Source organism: Lathamus discolor, chromosome 2, assembly GCF_037157495.1.
Source record: "Lathamus discolor isolate bLatDis1 chromosome 2, bLatDis1.hap1, whole genome shotgun sequence".
Taxonomy (NCBI): Eukaryota; Metazoa; Chordata; class Aves; order Psittaciformes; family Psittacidae; genus Lathamus; species Lathamus discolor.
The window spans coordinates 60254799-60277699 of NC_088885.1; the positions used below are offsets into that span (position 1 = coordinate 60254799).

The following is a 22901-nucleotide window of genomic DNA, read 5'->3' on the forward strand; positions in this document are numbered from 1 at the left end:
ATATTTCCCCTCTTCTTAAAACCCAAAAGCCTTTCCAGGAGTTACAGCTATTCAATAGCACAGAGACAATGTATTTTACCTAGTATAAAAATATTTGGAGAGACATAAATTTGATATATGGACCACTTGGTGCATAAAGAACTGGCTGGATGGCCACATGCAAAGAGTTGTGATCAATGGCTGAATGTCCAGCTGGAAAACAGTAACGAGTGGTGTCCCTCAGGGATCGGTGTTGGGACCGGTCTTGTTCAACATCTTCATCGCTGACATGGACAGTGGGATTGAGTGCGCCCTCAGCAAGTTTGCCGATGACACCAAGCTGTGTGGTTCGGTTGATACGCTGGAGGGAAGGGATGCCATCCAGAGGGACCTCAACACACTTGTGAGGTGGGCTGATGCCAACCTTATGAAGTTTAACCATGCCAAGTGCAAGGTCCTACACCTGGGTCAGAGCAATCCCAGGCACGGCTACAGGTTGGGCAGAGAAGAGATTCAGAGCAGCCCTGCAGAGAAGGACCTAGGGGTGTTGCTTGGTGAGAAAATGAACAGGAGCTGGCTGCAGTGTGCACTTCCAGCCCAGAAAGCCAACCGTATCCTGGGCTGCATCGAAAGGAGCATGACCAGCAGGTCAAAGGAGGGGATTCTCTACCTCTACTCTGCTCTCGTGAGACCTCACCTGGAGTATTGTGTGCAGTTCTGGTGTCCTCAACATAAAAAGGACATGGAACTGTTGGAACAAGTCCAGAGGAGGGCCACGAGGATGATCAGGGGACTGGAGCACCTCCCGTATGAAGACAGGCTGAGAAAGTTGGGGCTGTTCAGCCTGGAGAAGAGAAGGCTGCATGGAGACCTCATAGAAGCCTTCCAGTATCTGAAGGGGGGCTATTGGGATGCTGGGGAGGGACTCTTCAAAAGGGACTGTAGTGATAGGACAAGGGGTAACGGGTTAAAACTTAAACAGGGGAAGTTTAGATTAGATATGAGGAAGTTCTTTACTGTAAGGGTGGTGAGGCACTGGAACGGGTTGTCCAAGGGAGCTGTGAATGCTCCATCCCTGGTAGTGTTCGAGGCTGGGTTGGACAGAGCCTTGGGAGACATGGTTTAGTGCAAAGTGTCCCTGCCCAAGGCAGGGGGGTTGGACCTAGATGATTTTAAGGTCCTTTCCAATCCTAACTATTCTATGATTCTATTTACTTCTAGACCTGAGGGCATCCTCCATCAGAAAAATCAGTGATACTCAAAATCATTACAGACATAATGCAAAGTGTTATAATCAATTAAAAGCAAGAGCATTCAGAACATGAGCAACCTCTCCACCACTCACAGAAGCAAGCACTCAGGCATTAAGAGGGTATAGGGGAAGAAAAACCTTCTCCTATTATTTATCAAACAGCACCATTATTGAAGACTTCCAGTTAAAATCAGAACAACTAAGAGTGGATTTGTTCTGTAAGGTGTGTGAAAGTTATACCCATCCCTGATGAAAGGGAAGAAGGGGAGATAAAGGCCAGAACAGTGTATCCAGATAGGGTTAAGGTCATTAACATTTAGTTATTTCCCTTTTAGCTTGTGGATCACATATCCAAAGTATCAAGCAACCCATCTTACCCAAGCTTTGGGGGTTTTCCGTAACTCTTAACACTTCGAGGTGATGTGGAAAACAAATAAAAATGAAGTCCTGCCACAAACGAAATACTGGGCTCTCCAAGAGCAGTCCTTGGGACTCAGACAGGGAAATACACCTTTTCCAGATCGGCCTTTTTTGGTTAGTTGATTTTCCATTTTTACAGATGGGTTGAAAAAAACAAGCAGTCAGAAGACGACTCAATGCCCGTTTGTGAATAGATTAAACATTTGGTTTGAGCTGGAACATGTTCACATAATCTCCATCAAAACTATGACTTCTACGGTTTTTAAACAGCGGTACTCCTTAGCAAAACCAAGACAAAAGTGACTGGCCTGGAAATTACCGGATAAATCCTTCAGATGCTTATTTAAAATTTCAGAAGAGTAATTAAGGTTTCTAAAGACAAAAAAGAAAAAAAAAAACTGTAACAAAACACTCATTCCCCATTATGCAACAACCTCCAAAACCAGATCTGTTCAACTCAGCATGAAAAAACAGGACGGAGTGTTAGGACCCAACAACAGATGATGACAGGTTACAACAAGGTGCAGACAGCTGTGTTAAAGCAGAACAGATGAACAAATTGTTTCAAGATCTGAAACATGATACACATAACGGTGTTTTTGACACAGATAGGCTCAAAAATAACACCCTGCAGAAGATGGCTGCAGAGCAGACCACCATGGTGCAAGATCAGTAATCCAACATTCACTCTGCCCCGCACTAAGACACTACAATGCATTGTTAATAAGAACTTAAATTTACTAAGAAGAAAAAAATAATCAGTAGTTATGGTCATACCAAACCCAGCCAGAAGTGTGGAGCATGAAAGACTCATGATCTTTTATTTGCAATTGCTATTCAATCACAGTAAATAGTGAGATGGGGGGAAAACTGAGAAACTCAGCATCTTAGATTCCTTCCCCTATTTTATTTTAGTTAAGGCAGAGGAGCAGTATTAGTTTGTGCTATCACAACAGAGATACCCTAAACAAAGGGAGCCTGGTGGAACTGTTTGCTCATTACTCAGATTCTGTGCTTATCAAAGGAAGCGGTACCTGCTCTGAACATGTAGTAATATCAGCTTGGGTTGGAAGGGACCTTAAAGCTTATCTCATTCCAATCCTCCTTCCACTAGAGCAGGCTGCTCCAAACCCTATCCAACCTGGCCTTGAACACTGCCAGGGATGGGGCAGCCACAGCTTCTATGAGCAACCAATGCCAGGGCCTCACCACCCTCACAGAGAACTTCTTCCTCAGATCTCAATTAAATTTCTCCTCTGTCAATTTAAAGCTATTCCCCCTTGTCCTGTCCCTACCTGCCCTTGTCAAAAGCCCCTCTCCAGCTTTCTTGTGGCCCCTTTAGGCAATGGAAGCTGCTTTAAGGTCTTCACAGAGTTTTCACCAGGCTGAACAAACCCAGCTCTCTCAGCCTGTCTCCATAGCAGAGTGCTCCAGCCCTCCTCTGGACTCACTCCAACAGCTCCACATTCTTATTATGTAGGGGCCCCAGAGCTGGACACAGGGCTGCAGAGCGGGTCTCACCAAAGCAGAGCAGAGAGGAAGAATCCCCTCCCTAAACTTGCTGTCATGCTGCTATGATGCAGCCTATGATACTGTTGGCTTTCTGGGCTGAAAATAATTATCCCATCCTGCTTTCAGTCCGCATTTAAAACTTATGAACTCAGACTCATTGGGGGGGGGGGGCAGGTAAAAAAAAAAAAATCCATTGATATGACCAGCCACAGGTTCACTTGTTTCCTGGCTGAGCCACAAAGTAGGGAATTCTGCTATGGGCCACTACCAGGAGCACACCAACCAGTCTGCCCATCAGCGGTCACTCTACTTACCAGCTCCTGCTTAAACACACAAGCCTGGCTTCTGTAGGAGTTACTTATGAACTGGGCTTGTTTGCATTTCAGAGTTTGTTGGGTTTTCTGATGAATTTTAAGCTCACTGGCAAGATCCAACAAATCTGTTTCATTGTCTGCAGGTGTGTGAACTGCAACTCTGCACGTACAGGCTCTACTCCCAAATACCATGTTCACCACTAATGAAGTGTAACCAAGAGGTGGGAATATGGTGAAACTGGCCTGTGCAAAACATCTGACAGCTACTCACGAAACATGGAACTGTATGAAGAGCTCTGCTCCTCTGCCACCAAAGGTCTGGGGATTCCTAAATCAACATCTAGGTGAAATGCAGTCAATTCTGGTCCTGTAAATTCTCCCCTCTGAATCCTGCATTTGGATTTACATGCTATTATGACTAAAATTACTAAATTTTCCATATTTTTTAAGACAAATTCCAAACAAAGGAAGACAAGTATAACACACTGTTTCACATGCAATTCCATTTCTTCAGTTCTCAGCATTTCATTAATTGAGGAAAATAGGATATCTGTATTTGAGTTCCAGTAGACTCCAAACATTCTGGGTCCCCCTACACACAGATACTGCATTTTAAACTGGAACCAGCATGTGAGTCTCAATGCATCCAAGGACAACAAATCACCATATCAGTGTGAGAAACTGAAAGAACAAAACCAACAAGTGTTATAACTTTAAAGGTTTAAAGCTGACTTAGAATGCCTCAAACTCACTTCGTCTCTGGCACATCACTGAATTCTAACTCAGCAAGTAAGACAGATAGAACTGTCAGCTCCCACAAGAATCACAGAAGCTGAATAGCTGGGGTTTGTTCTTACTGCAGGAAGTTTTTCCAATCAACTGCTTATTTTAAAGCAATAGTTTTACAATTTTTAGATTAGAAATGTGTAGAAAGCACATGACATTTCACTATGAACAACTTCTGGCAGATTGCACTATTAAACAAAATCCCATTGTTTCCAGAATTTTTACTGAAAGTCAGTGATCTCGTACCCAAACTCTTTTCATGCACACAGCAACATGATGTGGGGAGAGGGGACAAGGTCCTCCTCTCAACAGTTTCATTGCCAAAGGCCAGAGAACTTTGTCCATGGCAGCACAAATACGCTGACGGCCAATACTTAGCAGTGAATGCACCAGGGTTTGCTCTGAGCTACAGAGCGGCTACAGGAGTCACTCAGTGTCCTTGCTGTGTACATCTGCGACAAAGTTCATCTAAAGGGAACATCAGATAAAGGCTCTAACCCAGTGAAGAGATGCTTTCATTTCTTACTCAGGCCAGACATTAATGCACTGCAAAATACAGCTGGGTGAATTTAATACAGAAGGCATACTGATTCACTGCACTAAGCTTTAAAAAAATAACTTAAAGCTATGAAGCTGGGCATCACTGTTCCAGCATTTTTAATTTAAATCTTTCATATAGATCTTAAAGTCACAGAATGGTCTGGGTTGGAAGAAAACTTAAAACTCATTCAGTTCCAACCCCCTGCTATGGGTAGGGACACCTTCCACTAGACCAGGCTGCTCCAAGCCCCATCCAATCCTGGCCTTGAACACTGCCAGGGATGGGGCAGCCACAGCTTCTCTCGGCAACCTGTGCCAGGGCCTCACCACCCTCACAGGGAAGAGCTTCTGCCTCAGATCTCACCTCTGCCAGCTTAAAGCCATTCCCCCTTGTCCTATCATTACTACATGCCAAATAAATGGGATTGACAGAAAAATAACTACAGCAGATTCCCCAGAAGCTTAACACACCTTGAAGATTAGCTCTTCTTTGTAAACTGAAGTGCAAAGCTCTACAGACAGCATCTCCTACCTGCTGTGCACCACGGCTGCAGCCAAGCGCACCCTCAGCTCCCCCCAGCACGACCAAACAGATTACTCGGTGGTCAGGCGATGCAGCATTTTTTTGTTTCAGCAAATAGTTACAGCATTGCACAGTGACCAGTCGGTCACTAGGATGAGATCATTCCCAACAGCAAACTTTATCAAAAAAGCTTTTTGTTACATGCTGTTGTATTTCAGAAAGTTAGCTTCACTTTAAGATTCATTAGTAAAGATGGTTTATAGAAGGGTTCACTTTATTACTCAGAAAATATTCACTACCCCTTTTTTCTTCCTCCTTCATTTCTACCTCTTTAGATTTAGAATGCTTGCAAGACTTTTTTTTACCCAAATTATTAGAACCCTAAGGGGATGACTTTGACAAGTATCAGAGAAGTTCAGGAGAGGGACTTTTTAGGGTTTTTTTTATCTTAATCTTTGAAAGAAGAAATACTTTTTGATTCTACAACATCACTTCAGTCAGGCTTTGCATCTCTGCATTTATTCCTAAAGCAATTATACAATATTCTGAACCGCCCACACCTTGTCTCGGGTTGAGGGGGAAAAAAAAAAAGGAATACACCAGTGTGTAAGGAGAAGGTGCTACTGCACAAAGCACCCTTGTGGGAGACCGAGCAGGGGAGACTAAAAATAGTGGCCATTGTACCATTCCCCTCCCATAAAATCCAAGTACCGTTCTTGGGCTCCTGAAGTTCAGCTCAGCAGACTTGAGACACACACTTTCAACATGTCAGTTCAACAAAGATTATGTAGCCTGCTCCAGCGCCCAATAGGCTGCAGACAGCCAAGTCCTCCACAGAAAGCTTCATTCAGCATTTGAAGTTCTGATTTGTCCCTGTGCAAGGGCACCAGCAACTGATTCAGCCTAATACCCAGTGTATTCTAAATCCGGAAGTTCAGCATCTTCACATGGGCCTTCAAAGAAGCTGATCCCAACCATCTGATGTGTCCCCATTTTAAGTGAAGTAGGCTCCACACCTAGGGGGCTGGAGAGCCTGGTTCTACCTCCCCCTCAGCCTCAAGGCATTCAAAACCAACTACCCCTCTCTTGGAAAACACACTATCAACCAAACATGTGTCACAGGTATTCCATGCACAGGGCACAACTTCTGCATGTTAAGGTAACCCCAAATGTGGGAGTTACAAACCCCAGAGGCCAGCAAGACCGTGTCTGTCTATCCCTCTCCTAACCAGGCATTCTAGGTTTTGACTTCGGTTTCAGGAACTGCTTCTGCATTTCATACAAGATAAAAACAGAAATAATCCTAACGATATAAGCCAGAACACCCAGCTCCTGACAACCAGAGCATCCCATTCTCTCTGCTGTTACTGAGCATGCCATTTTTTGAACCTCCTTCCAGATCTATCCCATTATTTTATTCCAGTCACGCAAGAATTCTCATCTTGGCCACAAAAAAACAAAAGAAAACTGGATGCAGAATTAACATTTGCCATTGTAAAGCACACAGCTGAAACAAATAAAAATGCAGTGACATTTACTAATGGCTAGATCATAGAAATTAAGAACATAAGACTAGAAGTCACATTGGGTTTAGGAATCAAAAGGACCTTTCCTTACGTTTTATGAAACAATCGATTCTGCAGATCCCTAGTGAGGCACAAGCTGCCTATTCTCACCTCACTTTTCAGGAGGGAACACAGATGCTTCAGAAAGTTTCACCCTGTGGATGGTTTGTTTCTTCTTTCATCCAAGCATCTGCTGCCTGCAATTCATTTGCCTCCTCTGCGGCCTTTCAGCTTTAGCTACACAGAATGAATGAGTCAATTAATTAACTTAGAGCTTACATGAAGCAAACGTGAAAGCGAGAGACTGCATTTAATCAGATCAGTCAGTGAGCATCAACACACTTGATTTTTCTTTCTTTAAATGAGCTAGTACACTAACATAAGTAAAAACTAGCAAAGAAAGTATGATTCACAGGCAATCCTCAAACTAAAGAAACATAAGATTTGAGTCAGTCCCATAAAATGTAACTTACATCCATGTTTAGTGGATGAAAATGGTCTCCTCAGTACACAACACCCTTTCTATATTATGCTTCTGCAAAGAGTAGTACAAAACATTTCATCTCGAATTTGTGTTCCCTGTACTTAGATCGAAAGAGAAACTCTCAGAAGAGATAAGCAGGGACATGGAAGCAATTAGTGTGACCTGCAAGCTACAACTATGAAGACAAAGGTAACAGAGGTGACCAAAAATTACCTTTTTTTCTTTGGAGATATTGAGACTTTTGAGCCAGGTTATTTCCTCAACACCACCAGCACTTCCCTGTTTACAGATTATTTACCTTCTATGAAGGACAGGCATCTTTTGTTGCAGTAGGTCAGCTCTGGTAGCGCAGCTGAAGAGGCTCTGAAACATCTGAGCACCCCACAGGATCACACGTGCTTCACACATACACAGGCTGCAGCACAAACGCTACTGCTCAGCACCAAAGGGTCCAGCACATGTAGTTAAAAGCAGACAAGCCACACTCAACCCTCACCTGAGCATGGAAGGTGAGAGAGGAATACAGGATAAAGCGGAAAACATGCTGCTGAACAAATCCAAAGAGGTAAACCTTTTGCCCGAGCCACTGTAGTTCTCACATTTGGTTTTGGTTTCACATGCTGCTAAAGTGGAGTGAATAATTTTGTCTTGCTGAGTTACAAAAATATATCAAACTAATTAATAGTGACTTACTTCAATCCACTCCTCTGCTGTTCATGTGAAATTATTTGCTTCCATTTCCTATCCAATAGATTCAAATTTATTCCGCTAATCTAGCATCTTCCCCTACCCCGAGTCACAACAAAACCAACTTCAGGCTTGAATTTAAAGCATTAACAGGACTGCTGAAAGAATAAAACTTTTAAAAAAAGTCCAATACCAGTAAATTGGAAGTGTAGCTGTTGGAGGGGGGCTTTTTACAAGGGCAGGTGGGAATAGGACACAGGGAATAATGGCTATAAACTGACAGAGGGAAGATTTAGATGGGATCTGAGGCAGAAGTTCTTCCTGAGAGGAAGTGGTGGTGAGGCCCTGGCACAGGCTGCCCAGAGAAGCTGTGGCTGCCCCATCCCTGGCAGTGTTCAAGGCCAGGCTGGATGGGGCTTGGAGCAACCTGGTCTAGTGGAAGGTGTCCCTGCACATGGAAAGGGGTTGGAATGAAATCAGCTTTAAGGTCCCTTTCAACCCAAACTATGCTGTGATTCAATGATATACAGCTTACCTCTGCAATTTGACTTCTCTTAATAAAGCAGTAATATCTTTCACCTTAACCTAAACCACAAATAATTAGATCCAACGATCTTCACTTTGAAAATTAAAATAATCTGAGGGCAAAATGTAGGTACTCCAAGTCACTTACAGAGTTACTGTTCTTTAAAGATATGTATTAAAAATTCAGTATAGAGAACAATACCGCTTAAGGTGATCTGTTTTTCAACAGATATTATTCACCAGCAGAGAATACCTCTAGTTCACTTTCTCTTTCAGAGGACTGTTTATAAATCTGTGTTTATACTTTATTCCTCCATTTATAAATTGTGAGGTTTCTTTTATGTCATGCTACGACTATTCAGAAAAATGTGCCAGTTTACAGTTCTACAATTAGGTGCTCTGATGCATGCCAACTTAGATCAGCTATTTTTATGTACTCATTGTGTTACCCCCTCACATTTGAAAAATCAGTTCAGCACAATGTTTAATTATTATAACAGAATTGAAAAACTCCCACTGAAATTCTGATGAGATGTTAAGAACATGTAACCATCGATCTTGATTCCCTGCCCCCTCCTCAGGCATTCAATAAATTGACTTCTCTTTAATTAAAAGAAAATGAGCAAAAGTGAAATTACTGAATACCACAAATACCTAGTGCAAATAAATATCTAAAAAGAACAAATACATTTTCATTCTGCACAAATTTTGAGAGCAGGTTTTGCACTATATAATTTCCTGTTCAGCTCACGTTCAACCATTCGATTACATCAGCACCTCAAAGTTACATTAGGAGTGAGGCTTGCCAGAGAATTTCATTTGGGAAACATAACAGGCACAGTCAGCATATTTGGCTGCTGAAAAATAAGGCTACAGATAAATTACATACTAGAGAAAATAAACATACCCCAGACTCGAAGGAAGAAAAATTTTTATCAGTCTTGGGCATATCCAATGATTCTACAGGCATATTGCAGACAAAAAGCAACTGGGGGTCCTTCCAGAAACAAACCTGCAGCCACTACCACGCCATTATCTTGTTCTACAGGATCTTGCCTTGTCTGTGGGATCCCAGGCAAACACAGGAATCTGGACTTAGTATTATACAATGATGATCAACACGCATTTAGGTCCCATCAGCACAGGACAGAGAGCATTGTTTTCATTAAGATAGGCCAACAGCTCCACCAGGAACATCTCTCAGACAACCTGTGTTCCTTCCACTCCCACATGCAATTTCTTTAATAGAAAGCTGACAAAGAAAAGGGGTTTATAAAACAGAGGGATGATCTTATCTGGTAAATCCAGAATGGCAGAATCTACAAGTTCAGACTTTAAAAACTGTGATTTCCAAAGTGGATTCCACACATGAACTTACTACACCTACAGAAATTCGTATCTCCTTTTACCCTTCTCTGCAGGAAGAAAACTAACCGGTGCCAGAAGTATACATCCACTCCAGAGTACCCCACATCCTGGATCTTATCAGCATACTTCAGGTCTGCCAGTAATCTAGATATACTGACCGCAGAACATACCCACAAGAGCTACAAATGTGTTACCTAGAGTACAACATTGCTTTTTCATAGATAAAATGCCAATGAAGCTGTGAGCCAAGAGAACTAGATTCCCGTTTATTTTACTGAAGATGATGCTTTAAAAGTATCAGCACTATCTCAAAGCTCAACAATTTAGCACAGGTTACTGAGGAAGCAGGAGAGAAGCAAACGGAGCTAAGGACTAAGTCAATGTTAGTCTCTTTTCCACCCTCCCACCTGTGTTCCTCCACTAAGGAAAAGACAGACACAAACTGGTACAAAACATGAGAATAGCGTAAGAGGGGGGAAAAAAAAAAGAAAAAATATCAAAACCACAATGAGCAAGGAGATAGAAAATTACTTCATTACACAACAAAATGTGAATATCTGGAGTTAATATCTTAAATTGGTTTTGAAGAGCCTTATACAAAAGAAACACAACCAATATTCCAGTTTAAATCCAAAAAAATACAAACAATACTTTGTTTTAAATCCAAACATACATCAGACATGCAAGCATGGCCACTCTCAGCATGGAGTGTATTTTGTATGCAGCCCTGAATTTGAATTCCTCCAAGAGCAGACCATGAAGGCTCAGCAAGTTTAGCAATCCCCTGCCAGAATCCAGCTGGCTTCCTAGTGAGTTTGTATCGCTGCCTCTTAACAATGCCTGCTGAGTAAAAGCAATCTGCTTTAGAAGTGTCAATACTGCCCTCCCAGTAGCATTAAAAGCCACGTTTGACTACCAACTACTATGTATTTCTTTGCAAGACTGCCCCAGTGGTATGGGGGAACAGAAACTAGGTGGGGGAAAAGAGTTCCCTGGTCTGGCACTGGAGGAACACAAAACCTCACACAAGTTAAAAACAAATCTATATTTACATCTTCAAACCGAAAAAAAGCAAAAGCCAGCACAGCTCTTACAGGTTCAATCTTCCAGACACACTGTGCTTAAGAACAACACAGCAGCTTATTGAGGAGATCAGAAATAGTTTGGAAAGAGTTAAATCTTTTAAGAGGAATCATATATGTGCACTGTACAACTCAGTCCTTAACATAACCTCCCTTCTGCTGCTCTGAGCAGGTCAGTCCCCAACTTAATTCCTTAAATGTATTCCTATCACGTTCCAAAGAGAATTCAAGTTACGAGTATGCTCCTGAGCATACTTCCTATTCTCCTGTCTAACAGTCAGTTACCAAAATAACTTTTCTATTCTCCCCATGTCACTTCTAAACCATTTCCTACTCTCATTATGTAACCATGGACCTCTTCTTTAAAAGAGAATCTCATTTTATCACAGGAAGTCAGTTCCCCAAGGGAAAAACATCACATCTCCAGTATGTTTAAATAAGACATGGCATCAGCTGATGCCAGCCAGCATTAGGATTTTTAGGAGCACTGTATTAAATTACATCTCCAGTCAACCCTCAAGCAGCCTTTCTTAAAGGTCTTTGGAGCCCTCCCCCCCCAAAAAAAACACCCTACCTTCAATACATTCAGATGGTCTACACAGGATTTGGTAGGCAAGAAACACAAATATGGGAGGAAAACAGCAGCATAGGTCAGATGCAAGTTTTGCCAATACAGATGCAGATAATAGAGAAATGGAGAGGAGCACAGCAGTAGTACGGTCTCAGAGTAGAACCTGTAGCACAAACACAGCCCATGGTAATAAATAAAAGAAAAAAAAAAATCAGTACTTTAGAACTGAAGATGTTTGTCAAAGGTATAAGGAGATTTAAGGTACAACCGGGCTATCTGCTGTGAACTGACAAATTCAGCTTGTTTGGTGAATCATGACCATTTACTAACTCACAATTATCTGAACATGATTCTAGGAGATTCAGCCAGCATAGAGGAGCACACATGAACTGCACACTAGATTAAAATGGGAAAATTCTACTGAACTTACAGATTTAGATGAGATATTAGGAACAAGTTCTTCACTACTTGGGTGGTGAGGCCCTGGCACAGGTTGCCCAGAGAAGCTGTGGCTGCCTCTTTGGCAGTGTTCAAGGCCAGGCTGGACAGGGCTTGGTGCAACCCGGTCTAGTGGAGGGTGTTCCCACCCATAGCAGGGGGTTGGAACTGGATGAGCTTTCAAGATCCCTTCTAACCCAAACCATTCTGTGATTCTATGATGCAGTACTAGATGCAGAGGAACCAGCAAGAGTTGCCTTTAGAGACAAGTGCAGAAGGATGTGGCCATAGGGTAAGTCTGTCAGCAAGCCCAGCAATTACCGGTAATTTGGCAAGTTAAAAATCTTAGCTGGAGAAAAATGAAGCTTGAAATTGCAGGGAGTTTCTTTACATTCCCAAACTCTCTAAAAATCATATTTATTCATTCTAGGAAAGGGAACTCTCATAAAAGCTGCCAGCAAAGGGACACAACGCATCAAATTAACATACAAAGCCATGAGTTACAGAGTTGCTGTAGTTTTAAGAACAGGACAACTGCTATTGATGCAACAAAAGAATAGCTGATCAATATTTTCTTTTTTAACACCATTAACATGAATAGGTCTCAAAGAAATACGGAGCTTATTGGATAAATTTGGTTTCTGGCAACCAGCCAATGCCACGCAACACTTCTACACTCACATGTAGAATTATCATTCCTAGTAAAACCATCATTTCTTTTAAGGGAAATAGAAGTCTAAAAACACTAGTTTGAGGCAAATTATAGGATCTCTTCCTTAAAAGTGAACCCCCAAGCTGAAGATAGTTTGGACCAAGAGCAGGTAAGCTAGAGTTACATCAAACCAGTACTAATGCATCTATATACATCCCTGCAAATCCAGTCAGTCATTCACCAATTCCACCAATGCAAGCTACTAAGAGGGTCACTCCAGGATAAATATGTAATCCTCAGTGTGACACTTGATCCTATTGCCCTACGTGCTCTGCCCAAGTCCTAATTAAAAAAAAAAAAAAAAAGTACATTTTACCTAAAAGACAAGTAAGACAAGTTAGTGGGGAAAAAAAAAAAAATCCACTCCTCAGAACACAAGATGGATCCATCCTTTAATTCTCATGTTGTAAATGCTTAAATAAGGTAAAACACAGTCCAAGAAAAAAAATATATATGCTTTAAGCATAAAGAGATCCTGAAAAAAAACAACATCACAGATTACACACATTTGAGCTTCCTCTGTAAATGCAAATTTGTTACATCAAACATAGCTTGGGCCACCCCCAGCATCCTACAGAGCTCCTGCATCGTGGTGTCACAATAGTAGCACCCGATATACATACTAGGTTACAAGCATTACAGCACGTCATCCCAAAAGCAGTCTGTGCAAGATTTAAACCCCAACAATGATTGCTAGTTTTAGAGACATCACAATGACAATGTCCCACCATTCTGTCCAACTCCGCTGGTGTAGGTGGCACCAACTTACACGCCAAGAGCTGCCTTCTGTGAGCCTCAGCCGGAACGCAGCCACTGAAAGCACAGGTATCACTTGCTGCCGTGACCAAACATTTCCTCCAGAATCTCGAGATCGTTTTAAAGGTTTCCTTTTACATCCCACATTTCTTTCCAGCAGTTTCCCTCCAACTTTTCAGGGAGAGAAGGAAACATTAGCATATATGATGTTATAATCAAAAGAATACTATGGGTCATAACATAAGTTACTACTGTATAACTAAATCACTTTAAAATCCACAGTTCCTACTATTTAAGGATTCTAAATCATTTAGCTATTAACATCTAGAACCCTTTTTCTAATTGCTTTGATTCATGACCAAAAAGAGAAATTTGCTGTCATCAGAAAGAAAGTCAAAAGGAAGGAAGAGCTAGTGACTCAGTTCTTTGCCTCATTCTTTGCCTCCCATGTCTGCAGAGCCTAATTCAAAGCCTCTGCTGGAGCTGGCTTGTGGATTTTTGTCTTTGCTTTTCCAGAGTTGTAAAGTTTCAGTTACTTGAACTATTTCTAATTAGGTAACTATGGACAGCAGAAAAACTGTTCTGAGATTCTTAAAGACCAATGCAGGTAAGCACAGGAGCATCTTTAAAAAGAGCATTACATTTAATAAACTGCAATTGAGAAACAGCCTTTAGAGAGTCAGAAGACAGAGAAGTTGAATACTCAAGGTTAAATGCAAAAAGCAAGAAGAGACCATGAGAGGGGTAACAGGAAAATACCCAGTCAGCAACAACAAAAAGAAAAGTTCAGTGTTCCTGTATTTGGTGTGAGCATCATTTCAGTTCAACAGAAAGAAACTTTAGTGTGGACAGTGATCAGGCTACAGGCAGAAATTAAGCCCTTCAAACCACTATGAACAGTGGTAACAATTACACTTTAGAATGCTTTCTGTAAGCTGCTGTTTGCAATAGGGCTTTCCTCAATATTTCCAACAGCATTTCAAACCTAACATCATTAATAATTTCACAGGACTACTCAAGTGTAGCTCAAGCCATACTTACCCACATGGGAACAGAGCACGTGAGAACTTCCTAAGCAGACATCAGAGAGACTTCTCAACCAAAGGCACCTTTAGTCTAACCCACAAGCAACAACCTTTTGCCACACAGCACACCTCTTCCTCTTACTGTGCCTGAAACCTGGTCAAATTTAAAATACTAATAGCTAGTCACTTATAAGACGCATGGTCCTTTCCACAGGGGTTAAAGGAAAACTGTCCGTAAAGCACAATTTCCATATTCCCGTTAATGTCCTGGCATGCCAGTCAGTTTAAGCCTTTCCAATCAACAGTAAGTATGGGCTGGGGTTGGATTTTCCACCTCCAAGCCTTAATGCTTCACACTGCTCTTACTCTGTTGTGCCCTGACAGTGTTTTTCCACGTTTTTCCCAACAGAAAGCCAGTTTGATATATGCTGGGCATCCCTTTCTCCAACTAGCTGTTTCTACTTCCCTTTTACTAGGACTGATGCAGCTTGTAAAAACAGTTCTAGAAATCCCACCAGATCACCGACCCATTTTACAGCACAGAGTGTTACACTGGTGTAACAAGAAAAAGTATAACATGGAAGAAGGCTGGAACAACAAGCCAGTTTTGTTTTAGGAAAGACAAATTGCCAGAGTATCTACAGCAAAGAGCTAGATCAGACATACCAGAGTGCAAGAAACAAGTGACAATTTGGGGGGGGGGGGGGAGGGGATAAGACCAAGTGAAAACATGTGCATGTTTTTCTGCTCCTTTCAAAGGGTTTTAAGGATTTCACAAACATCGTATTTACCACAATCCTCAGTTTGTAAGCTGAGGGCTCAAAACTTGGTGGGGGGATGAAACCAGGCATACTCAGAAAGCAGCACTCCCGGGAGCAGAGGGCCTTCACTGACAAGTAGGGATTGATCCCATATTCTAGCATTTCAGGAGTCATAACTCAAGAGTATGCAAATATACTTTGAAATTCATCTGAAAAATGCTCTCATAGCTTTACTTTGTTTAAAGCAAGTGTCAACACCCTAAATTCAGCTGAAAAACAGCTTTTCAGGATGATGTAGCTCTAATGCAGTTTTACAAAAGGAACAATGACTCACTCCCAGGCGGGAATCTGTTGGAAGTGTATGACCTAATACTCAGAGAGAAGCTTGCTTTTCCAAAAAGGTCTAGCTTTAATATGTACAGTATCTCTTCAACAAGTAAAGATTTAAAAATGGAGAGTTTCTGCACAAAGGAAGTTACAAAATTACCTCCTTTTTTTTTTTTTCTCACTTATCGTCAAAATCAAACAGCCTATCTGCAAGCAGTTCCCTTAGCCTTAATTCCAGCCTAAACCTGATCATCTTCCCATGGAATTCCATCCATAGCTGACTTCCTCACCAACCCATTTTAGCCCCAGACATTTGATGCAAGGACAGCACCAATCCGCCAACCAACATGAAGAGATTATCATCAAATGGGGATGGAGGTATTAAAATTAAAACATTAGCACATACTACATAGGAAACATTAGCAAGCTATAAGCACTTGACTGACAAGCAAGACAAGCCTCCTTCATGTTCAGCTGGATTCCTGACAATCTTGCTGAGGATCCTCTAGCTGTGAAGCACTGATTTTTAAGGTTTTTATGTTCAGACAGCAGCTGTACAGCTTACTGAAGAACCTGCTCACTATAGCAATAAAGGGCAGAATTATTTGATCCATTTAGAAACCCAGTGACCATCCCTTGGGTTTGAGCCTGCATTGTTCTCAGTCTGTCTTATGCTCATACTTGCAAATACTCTGGATAAAAGGGGTGAAGTGTAGGTGGAAAATGGGAGTGAGTGACACAGGCTAATCAGGATTTTAATCATGCTAATGGATGTGATTAACTGCATACTTCTCCTAGAAGCTTCCTGCAGCTACACATGAGTAGCTTGATAGCCAGAATGCAGCAGGAGTGAACTCATCCCATTTTAATCTCCAGCTACACCATGTGTGTCACGTCATCCAACAAGCAAGGATATACCTAATATTTAACCTTATTTTCCACCCACATATCAAATTGTCCACCATGCCAACACAATCATTTTGGGCAGGGTACAGAGACTTCAGATCTGTGTTTGTCTGTGCTAAAGTCTCTTTACAAAAAGAGTTACCGCTCCCAAAGAGTGGAAATCCAACCTTTGCAAAGGAAAGCTAATACAGGGCCTATTGCATTACACAAACCTGCCTGAATAATTCAACTACAATGATTTCCCACCTTCTTCCCTCCTCTTGTTTTGTCCAAATCACAGGGACATTGGTAGCTTTATCTCAAAGTTAGTATCTCGCTAATCCTTAGGGGAACTATTAATTCACCAGTTGCTGCTCTCTCAGAGGAAAACTGATAAGAGGCTAAGCAATGATTAAAAGAGAACCAAGAAACAGACTTTTCTAATAACAGGAATGTTGGGTGGGCAAGGGAAAAAAAATAATAATAAAAATCAGACTCTTCCCTCACTATTTTTAGAGGAGGTCAAGTGCACAGCAGCAGAATAAATAACCAACCATCCTTCCGCCTTCCAGCAGGTACTTCAAGGGAAGAACACATACTATGGAGTTTGAATAGACTATCGTTTACACAGACATCCATTTTTCATCTAGGTAGTAGACTTCGACTTCCCATTAACACAGCATCTCCCCTGTTTTCTAGAGCAACAACTACAAACATTCTGCTATCCAGCACACCAACATTTACAAAGTATGGGCTTGTATGACAGCACACATAATTTAACAACTTATTCAGGGGAGTCCAGACTAATCTTGTTCAGGAACAGATTTCCCCTTCCAGCCCTACCAAACCCTTAGCACTCTCCTGATACATTTTTAAAGAGTGCCAGAGCTTAAATACTCTGTACAAATATAAATGTAAGCACCAGGCTAATGTGTGTCCATAATCCTCTGGGATTGGAATTTCCAGTAATTTTAAATAACTTTAATCTTTTATTAAATCATAGAATGATTTGGGTTGGAAGGGACCTTAAAGCTCACCCAGTTTCAACCCCCTGCCATGGGCAGGGACACCTTACACCAGACCAGAAGTCTCCCCAAGAGTAAGACAGGGCACTTGTACGAGCCAGAACTCTCTCATTCTTATTGTCACCAAGCTCAAACCTGTATAACATCTACAGCAACTGCTTTCAGTGACCTTTTCTTCCCACAAGAAATTCTTTTACATGTGCAAAATACTAAGTCATGAAATTGGCTTCCGAGCTGTAGGAGGCTGGCAAAATTCACCACAAGGGAAACATGGGTTTGCCGCTGTGCAAGCCTCCCTGTACTTGTTATTCATATAGGCTGTACTTTGTTCAACACACCAGCTTTTACGCCACCTCCTCAAGAATTGGATCCAAAGTACATCTACTCTTTCTTCTGAGAGGTGAACTCTCTGCAGCCGATGCTGGCAGTGATGATGGCTGAGGCTGAAGACTTGAGCTGTTCTGCCATCTACTTTAACCACAGACCCCTGCATTTCTCTGATCTATGGCCGAGTATAATTTCATTTGCCTTCAAGAAAAAAAGGGCACAAAGAAAAATTACTTCAATTGCTCTGTTAAGACACAAGGAAGCCATATACACAGACATCTGACTAATCAAAAGATTGATCTATTTTAGCTGGGACAGGAAGTGTAAATAAGAAGCTACGAGAAATAACTATCTGCTTTTCAGAGCAGTATTAGCTTCTACAGGTTTGCCTTTGAAACTCCAGAAGCACATTCACAAAATATAATTTTGCCATCTATAATCAGACTGGCAACAACATGATGAGTAACATGCCTTGAACTCTTCATTCTCAGAGAAGGAGACTGGAATTTTATCTTCCAATCTATGTCTGGACTAGCCAAATAAATTATTTGTCATTTTTCTGGACCAAACCAAGGTATACTTATACACTATTTGGCTTTTAAGTAACTATCACTTTCATTTGAATTGCAAGTAGCTCAAATTCATCTTGACAGACTTATACCCAGTCTGACCAGTGGTTTCCCTTAGTCATAAGTTTGACATACATCAGAATTTGGAAGTCTGCACATCAGCACTATGTACATAGAGACAAATGTACTTTAAGTAGGGAGTTATTAGCTGGAGGTATCAATGGTTTGGTAAACAGGAGGTAAGTTTAACAACAGCATGCAAAAGAAAAAAACAGTACTAGCAGTGAGGGGTCTAAACTAGACCTGAACTCTTCAAGAATTCAAATCTAATTTAATGGCTCAGATTCATTTATTTCCAGGGAAGACGGGCAACCACTAAAATACTACAGAGGTTGGGACCTCAAATATAATTATAGCTCCATTCACTAAAATTAAGGCTGTGTCAGCCCTTTTACAAACACCAGGAAGAATATGTAATTCATTTGTTTAAACCAAGTATTCAGACTCCACAAAACAAGCTTAAGACTGGAAACCAAGTCATGGCCCACCCTCCAAACAGCCTTACCTATTGACCCTTCAAAAACCCAATGTTTCTGTTTGTCTTATGCTTATATTGTTGGAGTAGATGAACACGATAAAAAGCTAGATGATAGAAAGAACACGATAAAAAGAACAGTTTAAGCAATAACTTGGTATTTAAAACCTAGACTTAAATGCTTAGTGTCTCTGAAAAGGAAACAAATGAGGCACTAAACACTAAAGCCAAATATGAATAAACCTCTGAACTCTAAACCCAAGTACATCAGAATTAGTACTGTCATCTTTAAATGGCACTTACCGGTACCGTAAGGCACGGCACACACAGACACCAGAGTAAGTCCAAGATGGTTTCAGCAGTTTATGGGAGCCTGTTGTGTGATTATTCACCTCACAGTCTCTTCACTCTACTCTCTACACTGGCCACATCCAACTCATACTAAGCAGTGGGCAACGGCTAAAGCCAAGCATTTACCCACACTACCACGCTACTCATAACCTTCAAAGTTTCCCACGGACAAATTAGGCAACTTGTTAAAACAGATCTCCAGATATCCTGCAAGAGTGAGGTTGGGAGTTCCCAGAGCAGAGCCGTGGTGTTCAACACTCCTAGGAAATGTCCTGAGGATCACTGGCCAGCAACACATAAACTGACTGACAGATTCATTACCTTTTAAGAAACAATCTGATAAAGTCAGATATTAAAAGCTTCAACAAGTATCTACTGGCATAAGTATACTACTAACAGGCTTCCCATTTGCTCTTTAAGGACAAAAGTAACATAATCCTCTCCTAATATCATCTGAGGACTCAGGGGGAATGAGGGGTGACCCACAAACTGTACCCATGGCAACACTGTGCTCTAGCTGAACTGCAGGGCTGTGGTCTTCACACCACTAACACTTATTTGTATTATCTGGTATTTCCCTGATGCCATTTCTGCAGAGACATATAATACAGATTTAGTAATATTCACGTCCTTCAGTTTTACTCAACAATCGCATTCACAAACAGATCAACTATTCTGCCTTCAAGCTTATTATTTGTCAGCAACGTGTAATTATTACCAAGGAAAACAAAAGACACAGGATATTGCTGCTGTTGCAATAGCAAGTCAGTTGAGCTCTTTTTAAAACTGAAAAAGAGCTCATCTCTCCTGATGAGAGAAAGGCAAAAGAGATAAAAATCAAAAATAAAAAAAAAAGAGTCCATGAATCCTCCACAACATACCCAAGAGGACAATAAGAAATTTCACCACTTCTCATACAGAAAAATAAACCAACACACAGAACTTACAGCAATTTTTACAGAGGTCTGTCCAGCCAGTATCACTTTTATCGTAATTGTCTTGCTACAGTGAATATTTTTGAGTTCCAATTTATTTGTCTTTCTCAAGTAGAGAAAAAGTTCATCAAGCTGCAACACCACCTCATATATATAATACCAGTAAAACATCCATTAATAGGTGGGATAATGAAGCCTTAGCAAAGCGGAAAAAAGCTTCACAGTTGCAAAACTCCATCACAGTCCTGTCAGTTCACAAAATGAAGCTACAGCCAAGATGCATATAGAGCCCTGTGTAAAGAAGGTACAGGAGGTAGTGCGCAAGGTTTGCTACTCTACCGGCTGGAACACTGAGAGTGCACAAACATGGCTATTAGATTAGTCAAGAAGGCTTTCAGATGCTCTGCTGAAATTGTAAGCTGGGAAGATCATGGTTCATTGAAAGCAGGGTGCCAGGTTTGTTTTTAGTTTGGTTTCTGTCGGCGTTTAAAAAAACAAGTTTGTTATATCCATGCTGGAATTAGGAGAAAAAAATAAGAGGAAGAAACAAGTTATCAAGAAACACCTAAAAAACCCACAGAATAAAAACCAAACCCCAGCATCTAAATGCAGGTTCAGTATGCTCACAGGTCATGCATTTAACACGCCCCTCTAAGAGGGGCAGAGCTTGAGACGAAGCCTACCACCTACAGCAAGATATCCTTAGAAAGAGCTTTCAGCAGTAGTGGAGCATCTTCCGAACCAAAAAGTTCATTTGAGTTTAAACTTACTAGGAACAGTCTTAAACTGGTGCTTGGTACCAGTTTAATACTTATAACTGCTCTTTCTAAAAGAAGTCTGCTCATCTTGAAACCGGGCCCGCTCTATATAAATAGCTCCCTGTTTGACTCTGCCGGTGACGGGCAACGCGGCCGCGCAGGCCTCGCGGCCGCCGCATCTACTGCGCTCGCCACACCCATCGCACCAAGCGGCGGGCGAGCAGGAGCTCCGCAAAGACTTATATCCCTTCTGTGCTTCCGAGCTATGGCACAAATATCCCTGATGCAACGCCACAGCCATCCTTATAAAGCAGGGAAGGAAAGCGGCCAACCAGGAGAATAGCGGGGAAACAGGGGGAAAACACATTGTAAGTTTCCAGAGGTCCCAACGAGATGTGCGTGTTCAAAGCGTTGCCCTCGACCAAAAAAACGCATTTCTGACTTTTCGGATGGGGAGGGGGGTGGGGGACGACTCAGCTCCACAGGAGCTCGCTCAGTCCAAAGCAAAGCTGTGCGAGCAGCAGCCCTCCCATGATCACCTCAGCCTCTTCCCGCACTGCAACAAAGACACTCCCCGGGAGCTCCCGCTTCCTCCGGGATGACCCATGCGCAAACTTCGCCAGGCAGATGCTCTCCGGATGCTCCGGGACCCTCCTCCCGCCCGCTCCGCTGCTCCCCTGTCACCCACCGCGCCAGGCCCTACCGAGCCCGCTCCAGCGCCGCCGGCTACTAATCGCTCAACCCGGCTCCCCGTGGCCCGGCTCCCCCCGGCGCCCCTCACGAAGGGCTGCGGAGTGCCACCGCCTCCCCCCCCCAGCAGCCCGTTCGGCCCCCTCGAGCCCCTCCCTGCCCCGCAGGCCGCCCGCGACCCCCACAAGGGCGAGGCCGGAGCCCCCGGGCCGGGCGGCTCCTCCATCCCCTCAGAGGGCGCCCGGCTCGGAGCGGGGTGTCCCCTCTCCCCGTCACCCCCCGCAGCCGGAGCCCCGCAGCCGCAGCCCCCCGGCGGCCCTTACCAGAGGCGCAGGGGTACGCGGTGGGCTGCCGCCGGGACGGAGCCGCCTGCTGAGTGTCACTCTCCCCCGCGGGCCCAGGGGAGGAGGAGAACGAGGGAACAGAGCGGCCGCTGGCCTCACGCCGAACGCACTAGCCTGCTAGCGCTGTGGGCGGGCTCTCGGCCGCTCCACCAATAGCGTCGCGCCGCGCCCGCCGCCTGCCAATCCCGCTGAGCGCGGGCGGCGCAGGGCCGGGCGGGCGGCAGGCGGGGATGAGGCGGTGCTGCAGTGACAGGGCAGCGGGGTAGGGTGCGGCGTGCAGCGGAGGGGCCATGGCGCTGGGTGGGGTGGGGCGGGTCGGGGCCGCTGCCGCTGCCGGGATGGTGGGAGTGGGCTGAGGGGCTGAGGAGGTATGGGGGTGTGGGGAGTGGAGGGGGGGAAAGGTCGTGGCTGGGGGGGGATGGGGGTGAGGGGAAGAGCTTGAGGGGGAGCAGAGAGGGAACGTGGTCGTGGGAAAGAGGTGTGGGGAGGAGTTCGGGCTGGGAGAGGTAGGGGTTGAGGGGACATGGGGCTGTCAGGCACTGACGAGGCCTGCGCGCTGGGAGGGTGTCTTTGCAGCAGTGCTTTGGAGTCCGTGCAGTCCCTGGGCGGTTGTAAGAGCAGGTCCCTTCCCCAGGCGGTGGGGAGCAACCCCAGCACTAGCATTTGTACAGCACTGACACACATTGATGCGCAGCAAGCAGCACATTTCGGTTCCTGGCAGCAAAAGTTTGTCCTCTCACCTTTGGGGACCAAGATGGTTCTCAGAGACAGAGAAGTTTGAGCATGGATGAGGGCAGATGGGATGAAGTTGGGATGAGGTGGGGAGGGTGAGATGGGGTGGGGAAGGACTGTGTT

General features: G+C 43.3%; 1 protein-coding gene across 5 annotated transcripts in view; it reads right to left on the bottom strand.

Moving 5' to 3' along the window:
• MAP4 (microtubule associated protein 4) overlaps positions 1 to 22177 on the bottom strand; it is a 164206-nt gene extending 142029 nt beyond the window's left edge. For 3 of the 5 annotated variants that reach the window (XM_065667015.1, XM_065667016.1, XM_065667014.1), the window contains exon 1: positions 22026 to 22172. The gene's annotated coding sequence lies outside the window, so the exon portion shown is untranslated. Of the gene's footprint in view, positions 1 to 22025 lie in introns of all 5 variants that reach the window. The other 2 variants (XM_065667017.1, XM_065667018.1) reach the window with 2 other exon arrangements.
• Positions 22178 to 22901: the final 724 nt, after the last annotated feature.